This window comes from Grampus griseus (genome assembly GCF_964374135.1).
Source record: "Grampus griseus genome assembly, chromosome: 4".
NCBI lineage: Eukaryota > Metazoa > Chordata > Mammalia > Artiodactyla > Delphinidae > Grampus > Grampus griseus.
Window position 1 is genome coordinate 47,194,653 of NC_138997.1, and position 23,411 is coordinate 47,218,063.

The window sequence follows — 23,411 nt, forward strand, 5'->3', positions numbered from 1 at the left end:
AATTCCTTAACTTGATGTGTCTGGTTTTCTTTAACTGACAATAATAGTTTTGACATTCAGATTGCCTGCCCTTCGTTGGAAAACTCCTATATATCCTGGCTCCCCCCTTGCCTCCTTGGTTACTTGAGATGCTGCCTCCGGAGCTTGAAGTCCTAAACATTTCTGCCAGAAAAAATATAACTCTCAAAAAAAATAATAAATAAAAGTAAGTTCAGAATTTTGACTGTAGCATGGATTTAGGCATTTAATGTTCTCAGTTAAGACTGTTTTCTGAGTAAAACTGATCTGAAATCTTCTCTAAGAGTAACAAGAAAAGTCATGGATTCACTCATTTCTCCATCCAGGGTGAGAGGAAGATGGCCCCTGTGAATATAGTTTAAGGGACAGCGGAGGTCACAGTGAAGATGTGTTCTGTACTGTGCGGTTACAGTTACATAATGTGAGACGTAAACTAATTCATAAATGTTGATCTGACGCTTGCCTTTGAAGGCATCTTGTTTTCCTGGATGTTTGAGAGAGTGCTTCTGGAAAGCTAGCATTTTATCTTCTGACCACCTGTCACTGGGTCAATAATATGGAGTGAAATTTTCAAAACACCCACAAAACCGAACCACTCTCAGCAGGAACAGATATGAGAAGTGCAATGGCCTATTGATTAAATGTCCAAAAAACACGTCAACCTGCACGCGTCCCAGACAGAAGTCCTGATTTCCTTACGTGCCCACCCCACCTGTTGTTCCCCCATTTTCTTCATCTCAGAGAATAGCACCACCATTGATTTGGTTTCTCTGAATAAGTCCCTAGAAATCCTCTTGATTCCCCCTTTTCCCACCTCCTCCAGCCAACCAATCTAAGAGTAGTCAGTCATCTCTGCCTTCAAAATGCATCCACATCTGACGGCTCTCCAGCCTGCTCCACTCTGCATCCTGATCCGTTCCCCAGTCTTTCCCACAGACCCTTGCAATAGCCTCCTAGCTGATCTGTATTCTTCTTCTCTGGTCCCCTTACAATCTATTCCTCCCACAGCTAGACTGATCTTCCAACAGAAATCAGATCGCATTAATTTCTAATCCCAAACCTGTAATATCAATGTAACATCTAAATCTTTATTGTGGTCTCCAAGACCTTCCACTACCTGACCACTGCCAGAATCATTTGACATTATGTTTTACTTCTATCTTTCATGACTTTCTTGCAATCACACCAAGATCATTCACATTTCAGGGGCTTTATTTTTGTTTTCCCCTCTATCTTTACATGACGTGCTTCTTATACCACAACTTTTTTTTTCGGTACGTGGGCCTCTCACTGTTGTGGCCTCTCCCGTTGCGGGGCACAGGCTCCGGACGCGCAGGCTCAGCGGCCATGGATCATGGGCCCAGCCGCTCTGCAGCATGCAGGATCTTCCCAGACCGGGGCACGAACCCGTGTCCCCTGCATCGGCAGGCGGACTCTCAACCACTGCGCCACCAGGGAAGCCCTGACGTGCTTCTTAAATCATTCAAAACATAATTCAGTTTTACATTCAAATATCATCTCCTCAGAGACGCTTTTTATTACCAGCTCATCTAAAAAAAATGTAGTCACTAGCTGTCCTTTATATTGCTTTATTTTTCTTCTTAACTGTTATTATGTGACATTTTATTACTTGTGTTGGTATATTGTCTGTCTACCCCATGAGAACAGGGACAATAACTTTTTTTTTTTTTAATGGCTGTCTTGGGTCTTCGTTTCTGTGCGAGGGCTTTCTCCAGTTGTGGCAAGTGGGGGCCACTCTTCATCGCGGTGTGCGGGCCTCTCACTATCGCGGCCTCTCTTGTTGCGGAGCACAGGCTCCAGACACACAGGCTCAGTAACCGTGGCCCACGGGCCCAGTCGCTCCGCGGCATGTGGGATCTTCCCAGACCAGGGCTCGAACCCGTGGCCCCCGCACCGGCAGGCAGACTCCCAACCACTGCGCCACCAGGGAAGCCCGACAATAACTGTTTTATTCCTGAGCACCTGGAACAAGCCTGACGCTTAGTAAGCATTCAACCAATACTTTTAAAACTATTCAGTGATTAGCTCATTAATCAATTAATTTTAAGGAAGTAAACATGCAGTATAATAAAAAGAGCGCTGGAGTTGGAGTTGTGGATTCCTGATATAGTTTTTCCACTAATTAGTTGTGTGGATTTTGACAAATAACTTTAACTTCTGGTCCTTCTCTTTCTTCACTTAAAGATAATCTTAAGGAAACCCAATGCCCTGAAATTCCATGATGTGTAAAACACAGAGTCATCTCTGATATAGGCAGTACTTCGATTTCTTTGCATTAAATATGCAGACATTATAAATTACTTAATTCACATGCTTCTTCTGCATATATTTAGATATCTGTCAGACTTCTCTCCCTCCCGCTTTCTTTTTTTATTAAAAATTTGTGGGTCACCTTCTATGTACTATGCCAGGCACTTGTAAGAAAAAGATAAATCAGACATTTTCTCTGCTTGTAAGAAGCTCATGGTCTGAAAAGGAAGGCTGAACTATAAACGAATTAGAGTATAATTTGAAAGTGCATAAGCAGAAATCTGTTCAAGATAAAAGGGGATGCACTCTATTTGGGAGCTCAGAGTAGAATGAGACAGGGAGATTATGTGATGTACCTTATTTTGAACGCTGCACTGCTGGAGGGAAGGCAACAGTGGTGTATGTGGAGGATGAGGTCAAGGAAGATAAAGGCTGAGCAGTGAGTCCATTGGCCTATTGGTTAGGAAGTCCTTGACAGTACTTATCATTGTAGTTTTGGTGGATGGTGGGTATGAAACCAGGATGCTGTGACTTGTGATTGGAAGGAGTGGAAGAGGAGATCTGTTGTGTGAGCTTCTCTTTGGGAAAGTTTGAGAAGGAGAGGAGAGAACTATGTCAGGGAAATGGTCGAAGAGAGACTTTAAGGATGAGAGAAGCCTAGGCATCATTGAGGAATGAGCCAGTAGAGCTCAAGGAGCTGGGATGGCAATGACCAGGAGGCTGTGTGAAAGCTTCTGACTTTTCATAAGGAGGGAGGGGATCCAGGGATCCAGGGCAAGGAGATCCAGAGCACAGCTCAGCTGAAGGAGGGAGCTCATCTTCTCCTGGGACAAAGGGGAAGAGGGAAAGAGGACTAACACACTCAGGGACATTCACACAGCACAGTTAGGAGGTGAGGAAATTCTCACCTTAGTGAAGTAAATGTTAAGGTCATGTGCTGAGCTGAAGGGACAGAGGTTGGGTAGGAGATTCAAGGCTTTGAAGCACTGGGATATATTCTTATATTCCTTATATATGAAGGGTATAGCTGAAGCCCATTGCCTGACTAATGCCAGGCAGATGAGGAGATTGTGTTTCTGTTGACAATTATACTCTCAACCTAATGGGTTCCTTATTTTTGATGATTCCTGTCTTCATCATGGGCTATTAGGAAGTACTGAATTGTGCTTGGACCTACTCTTATTTCCAAGGCTAATTATTGTTAATACTATTTTGCTGGCTTAACCTCTTAATAAGAAACACCATAAACAATGATGCTGAGACAGAAGGCTCAGCACAAAGTCTCCTAATTGAGAAGCTGTGGATGCACGTTAGTCAGTTGTCAGGCAAGCACGTGTGCTCATCTCTACTTTGTAGTTTCATCCGCAAGAAACAGATAGGCATGTGTATTTATTCATTCATTCATTTGTTCAGTAAACATTTGTTTATCAACTTCTCTATGCCAGGTAACCCGGCAGTGAGTGAGGATTCAGCAATAGAAAATTCAGTCCTCATATTTCTGTGAATGTGGACCCAGGGATGTATCCAATACATCTACTGAATTTCTAATATTAAAATCAAATATTACAGCTGTATTATGGAACACGTGGAATATTTTTGTTTTATTTTATTTAGGTTTTTGTCGTATCTTTGGTGCAGCTGCTCGACTGCAATCACGGAGACCGTATTTTCTGCTACTAAACTGCCTTTAGCACCCTAGAAGTGAACAAGTAATATAAAAAGAAGAGCCTCTCCTATGCTGCTTTATTCCCTACCCTCTGCACTCAGCATTCAAATTTCCATTCTGTGCACGCACCCGCCCTTTCTCTTAGTCGTTCCCCAGGGGACCTCCCTGAGCACTCTGCCCACAGGAAGGAAACCTTGGCTGCTTCCCAAGCTGCTGCCTTTGGCCTCTGGGGGGCATTATTGCCCTTTCTTACCCATTGATGTCTGTAAGTAAATAAATTTAGCGGAAATTAAAGGTAATTTATATGCAATAATAAAAGAAACCTTGTAAGAAATTTCAACTTTATTACATTCCTAGGGATCTGAGGTCATATATTTTCCTATTTCTTACTTATTTTTAATTATTAGAATAGTCATTTTGCATCATACTTGAGGTTGGAGAGTAGTTGTGTTGACAATAATTTCCAAAGGAAATTTCCAGTTTCCTTCCATCCCAATTGCCTTCCTTCTTTCCTAATCTTCCTTCTTCATTTCTCCCCCCCCCACTCCTTTCCTCTCTCCCTCCCTTTCCCCTCCCTCATTTCCTCCCTCTTTCCCTTCTTTCCTTCTTTTATTCATTCATTCCACAAATCTTTACTGAGCACTTATTCTATGTTAGCATCTGAAGCTATAAGCTAGAATAAGAAACAGCCTTTGCCCTCAGGGACCTTACAGTCTAGACAGAGACAGGGAATACCAGCGATGACTGTACTTCAGTGTGTTTAAGGCTGTGATAGCAGTAGACACAGGACACTATGGGAGAACAGAGTGTAGAAAAGAGGCTTCTAAGTCAACCTGGAGGTCAGGTAAGGCTTCCTTTGAGTTGATTCATAGAGGCTGCACAGGAGTTAGGCCATGTGAAGCTGGGCAGAGAGAAGGGAAAGACTGTGACTCCAAACTTAGAGCTTTTAGTTTCGATCCTTGGTATTGAGGAAATTAATCAAATAATTATGATTGGCTTATTGTAGCATCTACTGAAGGGAACCAAGAAAGAATATATTTCTTTTTTGTATTTCTCTTTGAACGTGGACTTCCCATCCCATCTACCAATTAATGTCTGAGTTGAGAATTATTGGAATACTGTGTACCACATTTACTTATCAGTCAAACTGGGATGGGAAGATGTGAGACTTAATTCTTTCTACCCTGTTCACTGTTTCTGGTATTGTATGGTCTGCTTGTAAGGGTGAACACAAGCCCTACACAGAAGTATAATCCATAATCCTTCCAACCAATAAACAAGGATATAAATCCCTTCATTTCATTTAGCTTTCCAATGTGGGTGGACTTTTTTCTTACCTCTACGAAGTAACTTCTCAACTCCACTCATACATTGGAATTTTTTGAGGATGTATAGAAAAGCATAGGTACCCCTACTTTTCCCCAGGAAGTTCTGATTTCGTACATCTACAATGGTATCTAGACATCTCTGCATTAAAAAAAAATCCCCTAATGATTTTGATCTTGAAGTGACACCAATAACATCTACCTTATAGGATGGCTGAGCTCAATAGAGGCTGGAACACTTTCCTATAGAAAACATAGGGGATTCATTATATACCAGGCTTGTAATAAAAGTGGAATCTCAGGAGCCATCTTTTCTCAACTGAGCTAGTGAAACAACCAAAACACTAATAACCCATCACATTTCTCAGCTCCCCCTGAGAATAAGGAGACACTGAAAGTGAGAGGGATAGGATCAGAGGGGACTCTGACACTCAGTGCTGTATTGTTGGTCCATGCATTTTTTTGAGAGAAGATTTGTTGAACATCTGTATTTATGCAAGTCGTATGTATCTTTTTCTCTTAAATATCCACAAATCTCTATCCCTACTGTACTGTCATGACTTAGTCTCTCATTGGCTCTCACTGTTCTGACAGATGCCTAACTGATCCTCCCGGCTTCAATCTTATTTGTCTCCAATACATGCAGTCACACTGCTTCGCTGCTTAAATCCCTTCTCTTTCAGGATCACATCCAAGTTCCCCAGCAGGGAAAACAAAGCCCATAAGAGTCTCCTACTTCCTCACTTTTAGCTTGTTCCATTTCCCTGTTGATCAAGGATTATAATGAAGCATTAATGGTTCTGAACAAAATCTCCTGTCTTGGTAACTTTTTTTTTTTTAACATCTTTATTAGAGTATAATTGCTTCACAATGGTGTGTTAGTTTCTGCTTTGTAACAAAGTGAATCAGCTAGACATACACATATATCCCCACATCGCCTCCCTCTTACGTCTCCCTCCCACCATCCCTATCCCACCCCTCTAACTTTTACAAAGGACCTCAGCCTGGAGAACACGTCTCCCCTTTTCTGTCTATGAAAGACAATGTTTTTAACCTCTATTTATTGAGTGCTTACTTTGTGTGGGCCACTTTGAAGACATTCAGTTTATTTCTCAGCCCCTTATATGTTACGTACTGTTACTTCCATTTCACCATAAAGAAAACTAAGGTCCAGGGAGTTTAAGGTTTTATGGAACTATCTTCCCCCATCCTCCTGGACCCCTGTGTCCATTGTCTAATAACTGCCTTTTTAGTACGGAAAGTGAAGGGAGGAAGGGAAGGGAGGAAAGTAGGAAGGGAGAGAGGGAAGGAGGAAGGGAATAAAAGTAGATCTGGGGACTTCCCTGGCAGTCCAGTGGTTAAGACTCCATGCTTCTACTGCAGGGGGCGCGGGTTTGATCCCTGGTGGGGGAACTAATGTCCCACATGCTGCGCTGTGTGGCCAAAAAATGAAAAAACAAACAAACAAAACACTAGATTTCAATATACTATAAAAGCAGGAACTTGGACTCCATCATCTTTGAATTTTCCTTATGTAGTGCAGTGCCGGGTTTGTAGTAGTTACTACAATATAGAGGTCAAATGAATAAATAAACGTATGATTTTGTTTCTACGTGCTGTGTTTTAAAAATGAATAATAGCCATTCCTTCAGATCAAGGGCTACGATCGACATCTAAGTAACTACTGATTTAGTTAACCGTCCTCTCCAACAACTGTGAAAAAGGAGTATACTGAATTTTCATTTAGCCTATACAGCTGCTCTAACAATCCTACCTTTGTTGTCCAAACAATGTACCCCATCCTGTGTCCCCCCCATTTTCATCATCCACCCCCCACTTCTACCCTATATCCTCAATGAGGACAGACTAAGTTGAAACAAAACAAAGCAAAACAAAAGCAAAAAGCAACTTTGGTGAAAAATCCATTAGCAGAAATTCATTTCCAGCAAGATAAGTACTTTTGCTTTTATAAAGGGGACTGCCATTTAGAAAAAACACACCCTGTTCCCAAAGCCTGTCCCCTATTAAATGTGGCCTTGTGCTAAGAGTTAATTATGTTACTTTCCAAACAAACCTGGAGACCTCTGCTTCTTTGAAGATGGCTTTGTGTTTAGAAGTCCATGGAATGTTACATGATATTGAACCATATATCATCATTCATAAAAGTTCATGATTTGTTAAACAAACATTCCTCTATTAATAAAACAAAAGAAGTGTTTCAACAGAAAGGGTGCAGCTATATCAGGAGGGCTTGCTGTTCACACATCCCGGTTTTGCGGTGATAAAACAGTCATTAAAACATGAAAGCTCTTTAACACTACAGCTGCCAGGCCCAATGAGCTTTATCTGGAGAGACGTTAAATGTGAGGGTATTCATCTCACATTCCAGGACAATCTCTGGGAGCACAGCTATAAAAGTAAAAGGGAGAGAGGTCAGAGCCAAGGGGGCATGGCTTTGAGGGTAGCAGTTCTTGAATCTTGCCCAGGACATCATAGGGTGAAGGCAGAATGCCCTCTGAAAGAAGAGTAAAAGTCAAAGAGGTATCACATTAAAAACATAGTGCTTTCATTTCATTAAAATATTAGATCAGATACAATTTTAAATGTACTTCTTGTCGGTTAGCGTTTCTCACCAACAAGCCTTTGTCTAATATTTCCAGAACCGCTTTCTAATCAAGAACAGTGACAGAAAAGTAGAAACTGGAACTCGTTTTTTAAGAGGAAAAATGTTACTTGCAGTTACCTAAACACCTCAAAACTTCACGGTTCAGGAATGAAAACTAGCTGCTCTGTACTTCGTTTTATGCCTCTGTTTTTTTTTTTTCCCTATTTAATTTCTACTTTATGAAATAACAAGATATATACTCAGTGTATAAAGAGTTCCCGGAGGTCAAAGAAAAGAAGCGTTAAGTTTTCCTAGCCACTAACTTGAAACAACCTGAAGATCAGACAGTAGAATAGTTGAGAAAATATGATGCATTACAGTGATATTGACAAAGATTTGTTTCTTATGGGCAATGTTAATAATATAATTTTGTCTGCTGCATGCTATCAACTAACTAAAAGCTCCTTTTCCTTCTCCTACTAATATTGCTAATAAAGCCAAAAGGTATCGAGTATTTACTACGTGCCAGGAACTCTTCCAAGCCCTTTACATGTATTAATTTATTTAATTCTTACAACAGCCTGTAAGGTAAGTTTAGCTATCCCCATTTTACATATGAGGAAACTGAAGCACGCAGAGATGAAATAACTTGTCCCAAGTCGCATGGCTAGAAAGAGGCAGGGCTAGGGTTGTATTTTTTTAAAGATTTACTGAGATATAATTCACATATCATAAAATTTACTCTACAGCACTTGTACAACTTTACTTGTACAGCAAAGTGATTGTTATTTTTTGTTCAGATTATATTCCATTATAGGTTATTACAAGATATTGAATATAATTCCCTGAGCTATGTAGAAGACCATAAACATAAGTTAACCGTAAGTTTGTTTTCTATGTCTGTGACTCTGTTTCTGATTTGTATATAGATTCATTTGTATTATTTTTAAATTCCACATATAGGTGATATCATATAGTATTTGTCTTTCTCTGACTTAATTTCACTAAGTATAATATTCTCTAGGTACATGTTTTTGTACCTAGAGAAATATTTCTCTATATTAATCTAATATAATCTATATTATATATATATATAATCTATATAATCTATATTATATATATATATTAATCTAATATAATATTAATCTAATCTGGAAATATTTCATTCTTTTTTATGGCTGAGTTTCATATATATATATATATATATATCACATCTTCTTAAACCAGTTATCTGTTGATGGGCAGCCGCATTGTTTTCATGTCTTGGCTATTGTAAATAATGCTTCTATGAACATATGAACATTGGGGTGCATGTATCTTTTTAAATTATACTTTTCATTTTTTCCACATATATACCCAAGAGTGGGATGGCTGGATCATATGGTAGCTTTATTTTTAGTTTTTTAAGGAACCTCCATACTGTTTTTCATAGTGGCTGCACCAGTTTACATTCCCACCAGCAGTGTATAAGGGCTCCTTTTTCTCCACATCTTCTCCAGCATTTATTATTTGTAGACTTTTTGATGATAGCCATTCTGACCAGTATGAGGTGATATCTCATAGTGGTTTTGATTCACATTTCTCTAATAATTAGCGATGTTGCACATCTTTTCATGTTCCTGTTGGCCTTCTATATGTCTTCTTTGGAAAAATATCTATTTAGGTCTTTTGCCCATTTCTTTATTGGGTTATTATTATTTTTTTATATTGAGTTGTATGAGCTGTTTGCATATTTTGGATATTAACCCCTTGTCGGTTGCATCATTTGCAAATATTTTCTCCCATTCTGTAGGTTGTCTTTCTGGTTTTTTTATGGTTTCTTTTCCTGTGCAAAAGCTTTTAAGTTTGATTAGGTCCCATTTGTTTATTTTTGCTTTTATTTCTCTTGCCTTGGGAGACTGATCTAAGAAAATATTGCTATGATTTATGTCAGAGAATGTTTTGCCTATGTTCTTTTCTAGGAATTTTATGGTATCATGTCTTATATTGTCCTTAAACAATTTAGAGTTTATTTTTGTATATGATGTGAGGGAATGTTCTAATTTCATTGATTTACATGTAGCTGTAGCTGCCCACTTTTCCCAACACCATGTGTTGAAGAGACCATCTTTTCTCCATTGTATATTCTTGCCTCCTTTGTCCTAGATTAATTGACTGTAGGTGCATGGCTTTATTTCTGGGCACTCTATTACATATGTCTTTAAAGTAACACAGTTTCATTTAAAAAAATCTTTGATTCATTTTTAAATAACTTAAGCTCTCAATCTTTACTTTTTTTTAAGGCTACCTGTATTTTTTCCAGTACTCATATTTCCAAGGAGATGGGCTTGTTTCTTTTTGTTTGGACGCTATAAGTAGCAAAAATTATGAACTTTACCTCTTGTGATTGTTCTTGGCAGAACCCTTAGTAAACAGTTATACAGGTAACTTGAGACTCAGGGTAGATATGTAGAATCTGGTCCTTGAGTCTCTGATAAGAATAATTACTGTTAAATTGGGTTATCTTTACTGAAGGGCAGACTGTTTTTTAAAAGTGGTTTCCAGGTCAAGTCACCATTTGTCTAGAGGGAAGTTGTGTCCTTGAAGAAATGGAGTAATCAGTTATTTAAGTTTTCTGTGTCAAGGAGATCCCCTTTGAGGTAGTGAGCCAGTAGTACAAACTCTTACTCAGATTCTGTCATAACAGTCACCACAACTGGAGAGCCAATTCATCACAAGACTCAAGGTTGGGCTGGAATTTCTGGGAAGTTAGGATGGGGTGAGATGAGTGGGCATTAAACATGTTTGTTATAGATTAATGCATTCTCTTTACATGCGGGAGAATGAGTCGCATTCAGACTAGACCCCCTAAATGACCCTCCTGGGCATTCTCCAGGGTCAGCAGATAATTTATAGAACAGTTCAGAGAATTTCCTGCAAGGTTTTAGGATGAGTTGTGCCCCCAGACGGCCACTATGTGAAAACTAAGAGCCATTATCTCACCTGAGTGAGTCATGTGAAAAAGGAATCTTCAGTAACTGACATTTTTCATTTTGCCATGCTTCTGGAACCTGTGTTTCATCACCTCTATTACCTACTTGTCTTATCCTGTAGCAAGTGAAAAGGCAGTCTTGTTTGTCCGGGAGTTTGTGTCACAGTCAACTTCCTCCTTTAGGGTCAAATATGCATTCCTTTGAGGAAAAAGACTGTAGGAACCTGCAACGGTTATGATGACTCTGTGAGAAGATAAAGGGAGTCTTCAATAGCCACACATCAGCAAGTGTTTTGTTGAGACCCAACGGATTGTGACATTAAATGATGGATAATGACATTGTTCTGTTGCCTTCTGGCTCTGTCAATTTGCTGAGACAGAAAATATGGTAATGTTACAAATTGTACCATGGCCTTCAGAGCAGCCCTTCAAAGCCTAGAGGCTTGGAAGTAAAATAGGTCTCTGAAAGAACAATCCATTAGTCACAACATTAAAGTTCGTACTCCAGACCTCAACTCATGTGCAGTGTTTCCTGTATTAATGAATTAAAATATCTGAGAAAAGGTCACTTACCCCATCAACCTTGTATTAAAAAAAAAAAAGCTCATTTAAAGTTTTAAGTAAAACTTTCCTATTTGGCAGAAGTGCTAAATTAATTTTCACCAGTTATTGGGTTGGCCAAAACGGTCGTTCGGGTTTTCCGTATCTTACAGAAAACCCGAACGACCGTTTTGGCCAACCCAATACTTAGCATGATAATTATTCACATAATTCTGGAGAAATGGCAATGAGCAAACCAAGTCTGAGACTGTAGATGAAGGGTTCAGAGACCTGGGTTCAAATCTCAGCTCTGCTGCTGTATAACCTGGAAAAGGTCACTAACCTACCTAGACCTCTGTGTTTTCTGTACTGTACATTTTTGAGGAGATTTTTATGTGCTTGGCACTGTTTTAAGCACATTATACTCAATGTCTACAATGCTATCAGGTAAGTAATATCTCTACCTTCATAAGGTTAGGGAAACAGAAGCATGGAGAGGTCAAAAGTTATCTAAGGGGATGGAGCAAGGAGGGGGCAGAACCAGGATTCTGACCCAAGCTATCATGATAGCTGGTGCTACTGACCACTGGGCAATGCTGCCGTGCCAACCACCACCCTTATCCGTAAGTACAGTGCAAGAAATCCCTTTGGAAGAACCCATTTATTTTTTTCTTTTATTTTCAGCGTCCAGTCAGGCCTTGAATAATAACTAAGGGTTAGAAAGTTCTTTCTAAAGCTTTTACTTGGCAGCTAAAAATTTTAAAAAGATTACTAATTTATAAACTTTGACGTGGGCCTCAACAGGCTCTTCCAAAGGATGAGGAGACTTACTGGCTAAATTCCAAGTCTGCTGCTCTGGCTAGTGCTAAGCTAGTGTTCTCAGAGCCTTGATGCCCACAATCAGTGATTTCTGTACTCTCATTGGATCTGCTGGGTTAAACCCTTGGACCCATATATTGTCACATTATTTTAGGAATCTTAAATTACCAGCTGTAAACTAATTTAAAAGAATCCATTTGCACACACTGTGCTTAGAATGGGATTCTGGTTGAACTTAAAAAATACGTACTTTTTCTTATCTGTATTCTTGATGTTTAGATGAATTCTTCTAAGACCATGCATTGTTTGATGGCCAAGGATAAAGTTGAAAAGCTTGATTTCATTCAAGTAATCTATAATCAATGATTCAGAATGCTACGTTTAGCTGTATGATAGAATAATCATGGAGAAAATCATGGGAAAAGCATATTTACAACAGGGGAGATTTTAAATGAGAGCAAAGTTTTCTCTCTCTCTCTGTCCCAATTGTGTGTGAGTGTTTGTGGATGCCTATTTCTGGGAAGGCTAAAAAAGGATGACTCTCAGAAGTAAAGAGTAGTCATTAAAATTTTGTTTAATTAATAATTCCTTCAAAAGTTTCTAGAGGAAATTTGACTCTTGGTCTTTTTTATCCCATGACACTTCCTTGTGAAATGCATTGGGATATCCACCTCACCTTTCACCTTACCTCTGAATTTCTCATTATTTCATGACTCATAGCAGCAACTCCACCCATTCTTTCCCCCTCAAAAAAAAAAAGTGTGGTAGCTGCTATGGAAATACTTCTGAGTCCGTCAGAAGTGAGGCAGGTTGCCAAATGGCTGATTCATTCCCCAGAACTTAAAGGAGGACAATTAGAGAATTAAACGTTGTAAATTCAGTTGTGGGGTTAATGGCTTATACAGTGGTTTATGCAAGTTCACTTACTACCTGTGACACCACAGGAAATTCACCTTAATTTTTTATTCATACACCTACGCTACTCCTGTCTTAACCTGTTTGGTATGGGTACATACTAGGTAAAAAGTCTATGACCATCCTTTCTAAGTCTATTTGGACAAGTTTTATAATAGAAAAAAATGGTCAGCAACTTAACACTTAGGATCACTTCCATTTCATTTTTCATGGAACAGGCCCAATAGGGGACCAAATTCCTTGGGTAATGGTCCTAGTGTAGTCCCAACAAATGTGGATCAAGTACACCCAGTTGTGTACTAGTAAGTATTGTAATTGCCTCATACATTTGGACTGTGAAATATCCTTTCTATGAAGCTTGAAGTACCTATGAAATAAAAAACCAAACAAGCAAATATAGAAAAACTGTTACACAGAGCTCCTATATGATATTTTAATGCACACATTTGCTTCATTCTAATTCTAAAATTTGATAAGGTGGTTCTTTATTTCATTTGAAAAAAAGTAAAAGATATGTTAAAAATACATGGAGGCAACTCAAGCATAGTCTGATCTTCGGTTCATTCAGCCATCGTACCCAACAAGTGATCCAGAGCTTTGTTTCCTAGAGGCAAGATGAATAGATCTATATTTAGTTTCACTGTAAGGATGACAAAAGAGTCTGTCTCTACCACATTAGTCTCCATTATGCCTAGGGTGCTTTTCTCAGACCTGAGTTTAAATTCACCTACTTACCTCTCACCTTTTCCACGAGAGTTAGACAGGAAGTTACATTGAACAGCTTCCGCTCTTTGGGTTGAGACTTGTAGCAGGCCCCAGATGCCACATGACCATCCTTTGTATGTTAATCAGTAGAGCTTCTGGAATGTCTTATGTCCAAATGGATGATAGGAGAAATTGGAGAAAAGGAGCCAAGAACAGCATTCCTCTTCCACTGTCTGGTGTGGGAGAGAGAGTGGAGAACAGAGTTAATATAACTGAGTTGAAAGCAGTGTTCATAGGCAAAGCTTAAGCTCCATACTTGGAAGACAATGAAAGACAATGAACAGACAAGGAGAGTGCTGAGTGCAAAAGGTGAGCATTCTTTCCGTTAGTCCTTCCCTCTGCGTGTGTGGCTGTCCAGGTCTGTGTAAATAGAGCATGTGGCAGAGTCTTGGGGGACTCCAAACTGATGATGATTATTTTTTGTAATCTGGAGTTTAAGTTTTCTATTCTGTCTAAGAAGCTGTTTTTCTTGTTAGCAAGACAATATTTTAACACAAAGGATTGTAAATTTCCTCAGTACAGATAGCATATTTACTTTTTCCTTTATATCTTCAATAGAATCTAAGCCAGTGCTATGTTCTCAGTAGGCATCTGAAGTTGGGGTCTCTATGCACCTTTCCCTCCTGAAAATGGTACCTCATTTCCTCCATCTTGTTTTCAAACAAGCTGAGCAATAATAGGAGGCCAAAATATCGTTTTTATTTCTAATAGAGAATAGACTGGAGAGTTAGGCTTTAGGTTTGTTAACTAAGTGGACTCACTAGTGAACTCAGATTTAGGTAGACTCACAGTCACAACAATGATGGTAGAGGTGGGCCACTAGGCTACGGCCTGTCTTAGTAATGCTTTTGCCATGGGGGCACAGACAGAATTTTTGCTGTCTATGGACAGATTCATTCCCATGAGGAATGTATGGGAGCTGAGACAAGCATACCCAGTTATTCACCCTATTTACCAATCAGATAAGTCAGTCACCACCCTAAATATGGAATGAGTAAAGGGGTAAAGGAGTAAAGAGAGATTCAGAGTTATATAATTTAAATATCTTTCATAGGAAAGAAATACTAGGCTTCAGAAAGAACTATTCTCTACTTCTTTTTGTCCTTGATGAATGTAATGAATGACCATTCATGGGCACATCATATGTTTATGTTTGTGCATATAAGTGTGCTGGAGGTTGCTTTATGCTGGAGATGTTTTAAAGGAAATGATAAACTAGAAAGGCTAGTTTATTTGTTTTGTTATCTAGGGGGTTGGGATTTTGTAGCAGGAAGCTATTCCTTTCCCTTTGAAAATGATAGGTTTTTTTTCCATAGGTAGTTACATAGTAAGTCCCATCATGTGCCTCCCTAATTAAATTCCTCGGATGACTTCCCACTATACTTAGACTATAATACAAACTCTTTATGGTGCCCCAAGGACTAGAAAGCCTCCATAATGTGGCCCTTGCCTACTCTTACCTCTCATATCCCCTTGATCACTCTGCTCCAGCAATAGTGATATTTGGTTGTGATTGCTTATAATTTTATTAATTCATTTTTTAAAAATTGGCTACACAAAGTTGATTCCCATTTAAAGTGTACTTGCTGTTCCCTTTGCCTGGAATCATTGTGTATTTGAGTCCTCTTGTCATATAAGCATTTGCACCAATGTCATTTCCTTGGAAAGGCCTTCCCTGATTACCTAGTCAAAAGTAGTTGCCCAGTCACTCAGTCATTTGGTTGTTCTAGTCTCTGTATAGCTCTTACGTAATCAGACAGTTTTGTTTGTTGTTTATCCTTTATTTTGTTTCTCCCATGAAAGTTCTAGTAAACCAGTGGACCTGTCCTTCAGTTTGCTACTGTAGGTCCCAGTCAGGCACTTGGTAGGAGCTCATCAAGTATTTGGTGAATGAGTGAATTGTTCCCCTCATCATACTACTGCTGAACAAAAACACCACCTTGTACATACAGCAGTTATTTCAGAGGTCACGCCAAAGTATAATGTCAGCTTTGAACATAGATGAAAGTGAGGATGCATTTCCTAACAACCTGTTGTCAGCTAACAAAAAGGAATAGAGCATGTTGACAACACACCTTGACAAAGTTGAGAACGATCACTGCAGTCCAGAAAATTCATGAGCTTTCACTGGCTAATAGATTTCAGTGGCTGCAAAGAGTTTCCATGGTTCAAAAGCAATTCCCATTCCACATTTCCTGTTTTATCAAATTGTGAATCACTATGTTGTACACCTGAAGCTTATGTAATATTGTAAATCAACTATACCTCAATAAATTAAAAAAAGACTGGCATGGAAACAGACCTACAGCCTTTAGTCTGGATCTCAAACAGCTTAAAAACAAAGGTATTGTGCAGATCTCAAAGACCAGGTATGCTCTTGTTTGGGACTAACCAGAATAGATTATCAATTCTCAGATCTTATATTTGGACTACTTCTTATGACTGGGAAATGGCATAGTATCTTTGGGGCTGTGACTTGACTTTTCACTCCCTAATTTAACCTAATAAAAAAAAGATTGGAAAGGTTGAATATTTCAAAGGTAACTCTGATAAAAGGGTTGAGTGTTATTTGAAACTGCATTTCAATTTTAGGTTTCCTTTTTGTCCATCTCAGTGTCTTGAATGGAGGCATGCAAAGTCGGCATCACTGTGACAGAAGTATATTTAGGCATTTCACTTTCACCACCTCCCCTCCAAGGAAACCTGATGTTCTAGACAAAATGGACCAATACGTAGCAGTGGTGATACTCCTCTTTCTCTTCTACATACAAAAGAATTTGTTTAATACTTGACAATGTGAAAAGGAAGCCTAGAAGTTGGGCCTCATCCAAGAGTTGGGGCAGCCCATGGGTAGGTTTATAGCAGCTTCAGGTTTAGGGCATGAAGCCTGGAAGGGAGCAGTTAAATATTTTCTTCTTCTAGATCATATATATATATATATATATATAAAATTATCTTTTATAAATTTATAAATATAATCTATATATTATATTGACATATTTGTATATATAGTTTATATACATAAATTTACATTCCATGATTATTAAATTATATTATACATATATTTGTCTACATATCTTTAACTCACTTGTACCTCTTCACTTTTACAGCATAAATTGTGTTTTCATGACTAACTCTTGTTAAAATCCCAGTCTCTTATGCTCTATCTCCTTCACTCGCATTTCAGGAACACAGGTTAATTTAGACTGTGCCTCAGGAACTCTGAGGTCTGTACTGGATTCCAGGACTTAGCTCAAGGATCCAGCTGCCTCATGTTGATATGGAAAAGTCCAGGTATGGACAAAAGAATGTCAAATGTGAGGTATGCCAAAGGTCCATTTTAGCCCCAGCCCAAATATCTCCAGCTGTGGGTGCCAGAATGGAAATAATGATGCAAAATTGATATGTCTGAGTCAAAAGGGGTAAGCTAAATTCAACTTAAAACTCAGAGGACTATTCAAAGGAGGTAACTGAATAGTGCCTCCCCTTGTGACAAAGACAGCAAGCATGATCCAGTAAGTTCAATCTCCTTTAGAGAAAAGCTTGCCTTAGGACCTGTTCTCTTTACTCATCTCAGGGTCAATCCCTTCCTAAATTCCCCTGCCCAGAGAGAACTTGTGGCCTGAGGAGTCACGTCGTATAAATCTGCCTCAGTTTAAAATTCTACCCTCTCTGTCAAGGATTGGATGGTAAGAGAAGTAGTTTGTGGGAAGGAATTAAGATAAAATTATTGACCTCTGTGTTACGTCTCATAGCATGAAGAAAGGCACAAAAGTTTCATTATCATCATTGGTATATATGAGCAGTCAGACACCCACTCAGTGAGGACAGGGACTTCAGCTTCTTCACTGTTGTCTAGAAAAGTACCTCGTAAAACAGCAATGAATATTTATTGAAAAGTTGAATCAATGCATTGATGAAGACCTTACATTCTGTCATGCTTGTCAGAGTCTGAGAGTTCATTTGGCTCTGATAAAGAAATTCCCCTGCATCAGGTCTCAGGGCAGATTAAAAGAGAAAAACCCATTCTAGTGAGCTCAGATCCATGTGATACTCATCATTTTCAGTTACAAATGCATAGCAATTTGAGAAACAGAAAGTGTGACCCTATATGCCCGCAAATACTTGTCAGCTGGCCAACAGGTGCACTAGACCAGGTGAACAGATAACCCACTAGATAAGGCTTGTATGGTTGCAACATGCAAGAAAATCATTTACCAGACAGAGGAGTCTAGTTGTCTCTTGCACGTAATGGGTAGGTGAGTGCAGAGAACAAGGGACATACTCCAGGATTTTTCCTGCATTTCAAGTATCACAGAGCAATCACAAGTCAGTCAGAGTAAGCTGGGGTCAATTCTACCCCACCCACCCTGTGCAGCATTCCGTTGTGTTCCTGTCAGAGGATCCATGGGTCAAATCACCTTCGATTTAACTCTGGAAAACCACACTGTCACCTGAAGAGGGCCGAAGGGGGGGGAAAATCATATAAATAGTTAACATTAATTTCCAGTGGGAATTAGCTCCTCTTCCACATGTTTTTGCACAAATATGAACTAAGTCAACAGGTGATCCTAGAAAAAGCACTACAAGCATCTTTCTGGACACCTGGCTGAACCTGATGCTCTACTTTCCCATTGAGTTATTAAAAAGCTAAACTTCATACCTGAAATCTAATAACTTTTAAAGATGCAAGAGATTATGTAGATTCATCTGTAAGGAAAGGCAATAGAAAATGTTTTCTTATCTTCATCCGTGACTCTCCTCACATTGTTTTGTGTCAATTTCTAGATGTATATACAGGATATGATCCCCACAACCAAACAGGCAACAGAGCATCTTTAGTCTCCCATGAACATTCAGTCCTAAGAATAGACAAGTCAGTGTCACAAAAGAGAAGAAATCATTCAATTTTTTCACTCAAAAAAGCTCATTCAAATTTTTAAAGTATCCTCTCCTATTGAATGAGCTTTGGTTTTAGTTTTTATTTAGGTTTTTTTTGTAGTCTTTAAAACTCTCTTGCTTATATCCTCCGAACTCTCAGCTCCTTACTTTAGTTGATAATATTCAGTATTTCCTTTGGTGCTGTGAGGGGATTTGTTGGAGGAATAAACATAAATGTCCATGGCTAATAATTACCCAATTGTTATCATGTGTCAGGCTTACAACAACTCCATGAGGCAGGTTCTATATTAACCTGAGATTTGGAATAAATATTAAAGTAAACTTAGAGTCTTGATTTACTTTTTTAAAAAGACTTCATTAACTCAAAATTGAACATTAAGCTAAGAACTAAAACTATGAACCTAGAAGAAATCATACTAGAAAATCTTCATAACCTTGAGTAGGCAAATATTTCTTAGATAGACTAAAAAATATCATGCTTTTGAAAGATGCTGTTAAGAAACTAAAAAGGCAAACCACAGATTGGGGGAAAATATTTGCAACGTTATATCAATAAATAATTCTTACAACTAAGTAAGAAAAGGATAACCTGATTTAAAAATCATTTGAACAGACACTTTGCTAAAAAAGATATATGAATAGCACAAAAATGCATAAAAAAGATGTTCAACGTCATTAGTCATCAAGGGAATGCAAATGGGGGCTTCCCTGGTGGCACAGTGGTTGAGAGTCCGCCTGCCGATGCAGGGGACACGTGTTCGTGCCCCGGGCCGGGAAGATCCCACATGCCGCGGAGCGGCTAGGCCCGTGAGCCATGGCCGCTGAGCCTGCGCTCCGCAACGGGAGAGGCCACAACAGTGAGAGGTATGCGTACCGCAAAAAGAAAAAAAAAGAAAAAAGAAAAAGGGGAATGCAAATGAAAACTGTGACAGAATACCATTGCACACCCACAAGGATGGCTAAAATCCAAAAGAGTGACAATGCCAACTGATGGAAAGGATGTGCAGCAATTATAACTCTCATATATTGGTATGGGAATGTATAATACAACCATTTTAGAAAACAGTTTGGCAATTTATTATATAGATATACACTTACCATATGACTCAGCATTCCCAATCTTAGAAATTTTCCAGGTGACAATGAAAACATACGTCCACAAAAGATGTGTATTTTATTTATAAATTAACTTTTAAATAATTGTCCCAAACCAAAAAAAAAAAAACCCAAATCCACTTTTGAATGGATAAACAAATTGTATTGTATTATTATATCTGTACGATGGAATATCACTTAGCAAAAAGAGAAAAAAAGAAAAAGAAAAAAAAAAGAAAGAAACAGACTCCTACACAAGCAACAGCATGAACAAATCTCAAATCATTATACTGGTTGAAAGAAACCAGAAATAGAAGACTGCATATGTCTGACTGTAGGTATAGGAAATTCTGGAAGAGGCAAAACAAGAGTGACAGAAAACAGATCAATGATTGGCAGGGGCTGAGAGTAGGGGGAGGAGAATTGTGGGGTAGTGAAATCTTCTATTTATTCATTGTGGTGGTGGTCACATGGCAAGATACATTTGTCAAAACTTTTTGAACTCTACACTTAAAATGGGTACATTTTTATTATACATAAGTTATGCCTCAATAAAACTGATGAAAAAATTCTAAGTTAATGTGCTATACAAAGAGACATTAAAAAGTGGCTTCCCTTCCTGTATTCTTATGTACATTACACTTACCCTAGGATTTGGGCATCAGGAATAGGTCTTTTTATAAGCTGCTATCAGGGAGGGCACAGATACAGTCCAGAATTGTGCTGTCTGATATAGAAGCCACTAGACACACGCGGCTATTTGAATTTCAATTAATTAAAATTAAATAAAATTTACAATTTACTTGCTTAGTCACCCCAGCCACATTTCAAGAGCTGAACAGCCACATGTGACCAGTGGCTACTGTATAGGACAGTGCAGTTATATAAAGCACATTTCCATTGTCAAAGAAACTGGACTGTGCTGGCCTAGAACACATTTCTGAATAAATTTTGTAAGCAAATAGCAAATGCAGGAATCTGAAAGCCTTTGGTTTACAAAAGACAAGCTTTGTTGAAAGACAGTGTACCCTTCTCCCTGCTTCCCTGTACCCGGCAGCCCCCCCCCCCCCGAGTATTAAAGTATCTAAGAGTGAGCAGTCAGCTTAGAGTCACACTGAATAGCGCAGAGGGTGCGGAGGATGAGAATCAGTCATGGTGGGTATCACAACTTTCAAAAGAAGGTTTCAGCCTACAAGAACATGGACTAGTCAAGATCAACAGACATCCAGAAGTTATCAGCAAATACAGAGAAAGTCAGGCAGAAAAGGCGTCCGTCTCAGAATGCCAGGAAAATATCCAAGGCCCCTTAAGCTTAGATCACCTTAGAAATGAAAAAAGGAGGGAAACCTCAGGGGAGTAAGAGGTCCTAGAATTTGACTTGGGAGCTACTTAAAGTAGACACGGGCTTTAAATGCAGATGCTCATGCTACTGTGAGTTGGCAAGACAAAGTTGTCAGCCAGCAATAGAAATAGGCCTTGTAAACCTAACATGAATTCCATTAGAGGAAAATAAAAAAGATATTGTTGCAGCTCAAAAAATTCATCTAACTTTATCAAATCAGAAGTTTTTGGCCGGCTTGGAAGACTAGTGGTGTGCAGGACACTATCCTGGACAGGGGCTGAGACGCTGCTTCCCCAGCAGCGCAGGTGGCGGAGCCATTTGGGCAGCGACAGCAGCAGCGCCGGGCTCAGGAGGCGCTCCTCGGGCCAAGGCCATGGCCCCGCGGCTGCAGCTGGAGAAGGCGGCCTGGCGCTGGGCGGAGACGGTGGGGCCCGAGGAGGTGTTGCAGGAGCACATCTGGCTGGAGCCCTGCATCCGCGGCGTGCGCAGACGAAACTGCAAAGGAAATCCGAATAGCTTGGTTGGGATGGGTGAGCACATTTGGTTAGGAGAAATAGATGAAAATAATTTTCATAACACTGATGACCCCAACTGTGAGAGGAGAAAAAAGAGCTCATCTGTGGGCCTCACTAACCTGGGAGCTACTTGGTATGTCAACACATTTTTTCAAGTGTGGTTTCTTAACCTGGAGCTTCTGCAGGCGCTCTACTTATGTCCAAGCACCTATAGTGACTACATGATGGGAGGTGGTATCCAAGAAGAGAAAGATGGGCGTCAAGAAATTTGTGAGCATCTCCAGGACTTATTTGCCTTGTTACAAATCAGTAACAGGTGCTACATTGATCCATCGGGATTTGTTAAAGCTTTGGGCTTGGACACAGGGCAGCAGCAGGATGCCCAAGAATTTTCAAAGCTCTTTATGTCTCTTTTGGAAGATACTTTGTCTAAACAAAAGAATCCCGATGTGAGGAACATTGTCCAACAGCAGTTCTGTGGGGAATAAACTTATGTAACTGTCTGCAATCAGTGCTGCAGAGAATCTAAGCTTTTATCAAAGTTTTATGAACTGGAGTTAAATATCCAAGGCTACAAACAGTTAACAGATTGTATCTCAGAATTTTTGAAGGAAGAAAAATTAGGAATCAATCAGTACACTTGTGAAAACTGTCAAAGCAAACAGAATGCAACAAGGAAGATCTGACTCCTTAGTCTTCCTTGTACTCTGAACTTATAGCTAATGCGTTTTGTCTTTGACATGCAAACTGGACATAAGAAAAAGCTGAATACCTACATTGGATTCTCAGAAATTTTGGATATGGAGCCTTATGTGGAACACAAAGGTGGGTCCTATGTGTATGAGCATAGTGCAGTCCTCATACACAGAGAAGTGAGCACTTATTCTGGTCACTACATTGCCCATGTGAAAGATCCACAGTCTGGTGAATGGTATAAGTTTAACAATGAAGACAGAAAAGATGGAGGGGAAGAAATTACAACTAGCGATTGAGGAAGATCTAGCAGAACCTTCTCAATCCCAGACATGTATACCCAAGTGTGGCAAAGGAACTCACTGCTCTCAATATGCGTACATGTTGGTTTATAGACTGCAAACTCAAGAAAAACCCAACATAACTATTCAGGTACCAGCCTTTCGTCAAGAGCTGGTAGATCGGGATAATTCCAAATTTGAGGAGTGGTGTATTGAAATGGCCAATATGTGTAAGCAAAGTGTGGATAAAGGAAAAGCAAAGCATGAAGAAGTTAAGGAGCTGTACCAAAGGTTACCTGCTGGAGCTGGTCTGTAAGATCTTCTGGGACAGTCGGTGCCCAATCTGAGCTACTAGCTCCGGGTGGTCACCCTCACAACCTTATGTCTCAGGGCCTGACTAAGGCCTGGTTTAGAGCCTTGTGGGAGGTCTCTGGATGGGGGAGGCTAGGGTAGTGTAAAGGATGTAGCTTTCCAGGTGGATGTGGCACATGGGGTGTGGTCACCCCACTTCCCTGGGTGTGCAATGATTGCAGAGCTCTGTTATGGCTACCCAAGAAAGAAACCAAGGAGCTCTAGTGAATGTACAGACTAGTGAAAGTAACGGCCATTTATTGAGCACCTGTGAATCAGGTGCCACCAGGAGTAGCACAAATTTGTTTTGTGATCTCACTCTCGGTGCCTATACATC

General features: G+C 39.5%; 1 pseudogene across 1 annotated transcript; it reads left to right on the plus strand.

Moving 5' to 3' along the window:
* The first annotated feature begins 21,607 nt into the window (after positions 1–21,607).
* Positions 21,608–23,039, plus strand: LOC309821434 (ubiquitin carboxyl-terminal hydrolase 48-like; annotated as a pseudogene). Its single transcript has one exon. The product of its transcript is annotated as a ubiquitin carboxyl-terminal hydrolase 48-like (transcript).
* The last annotated feature ends 372 nt before the right edge of the window (positions 23,040–23,411 follow it).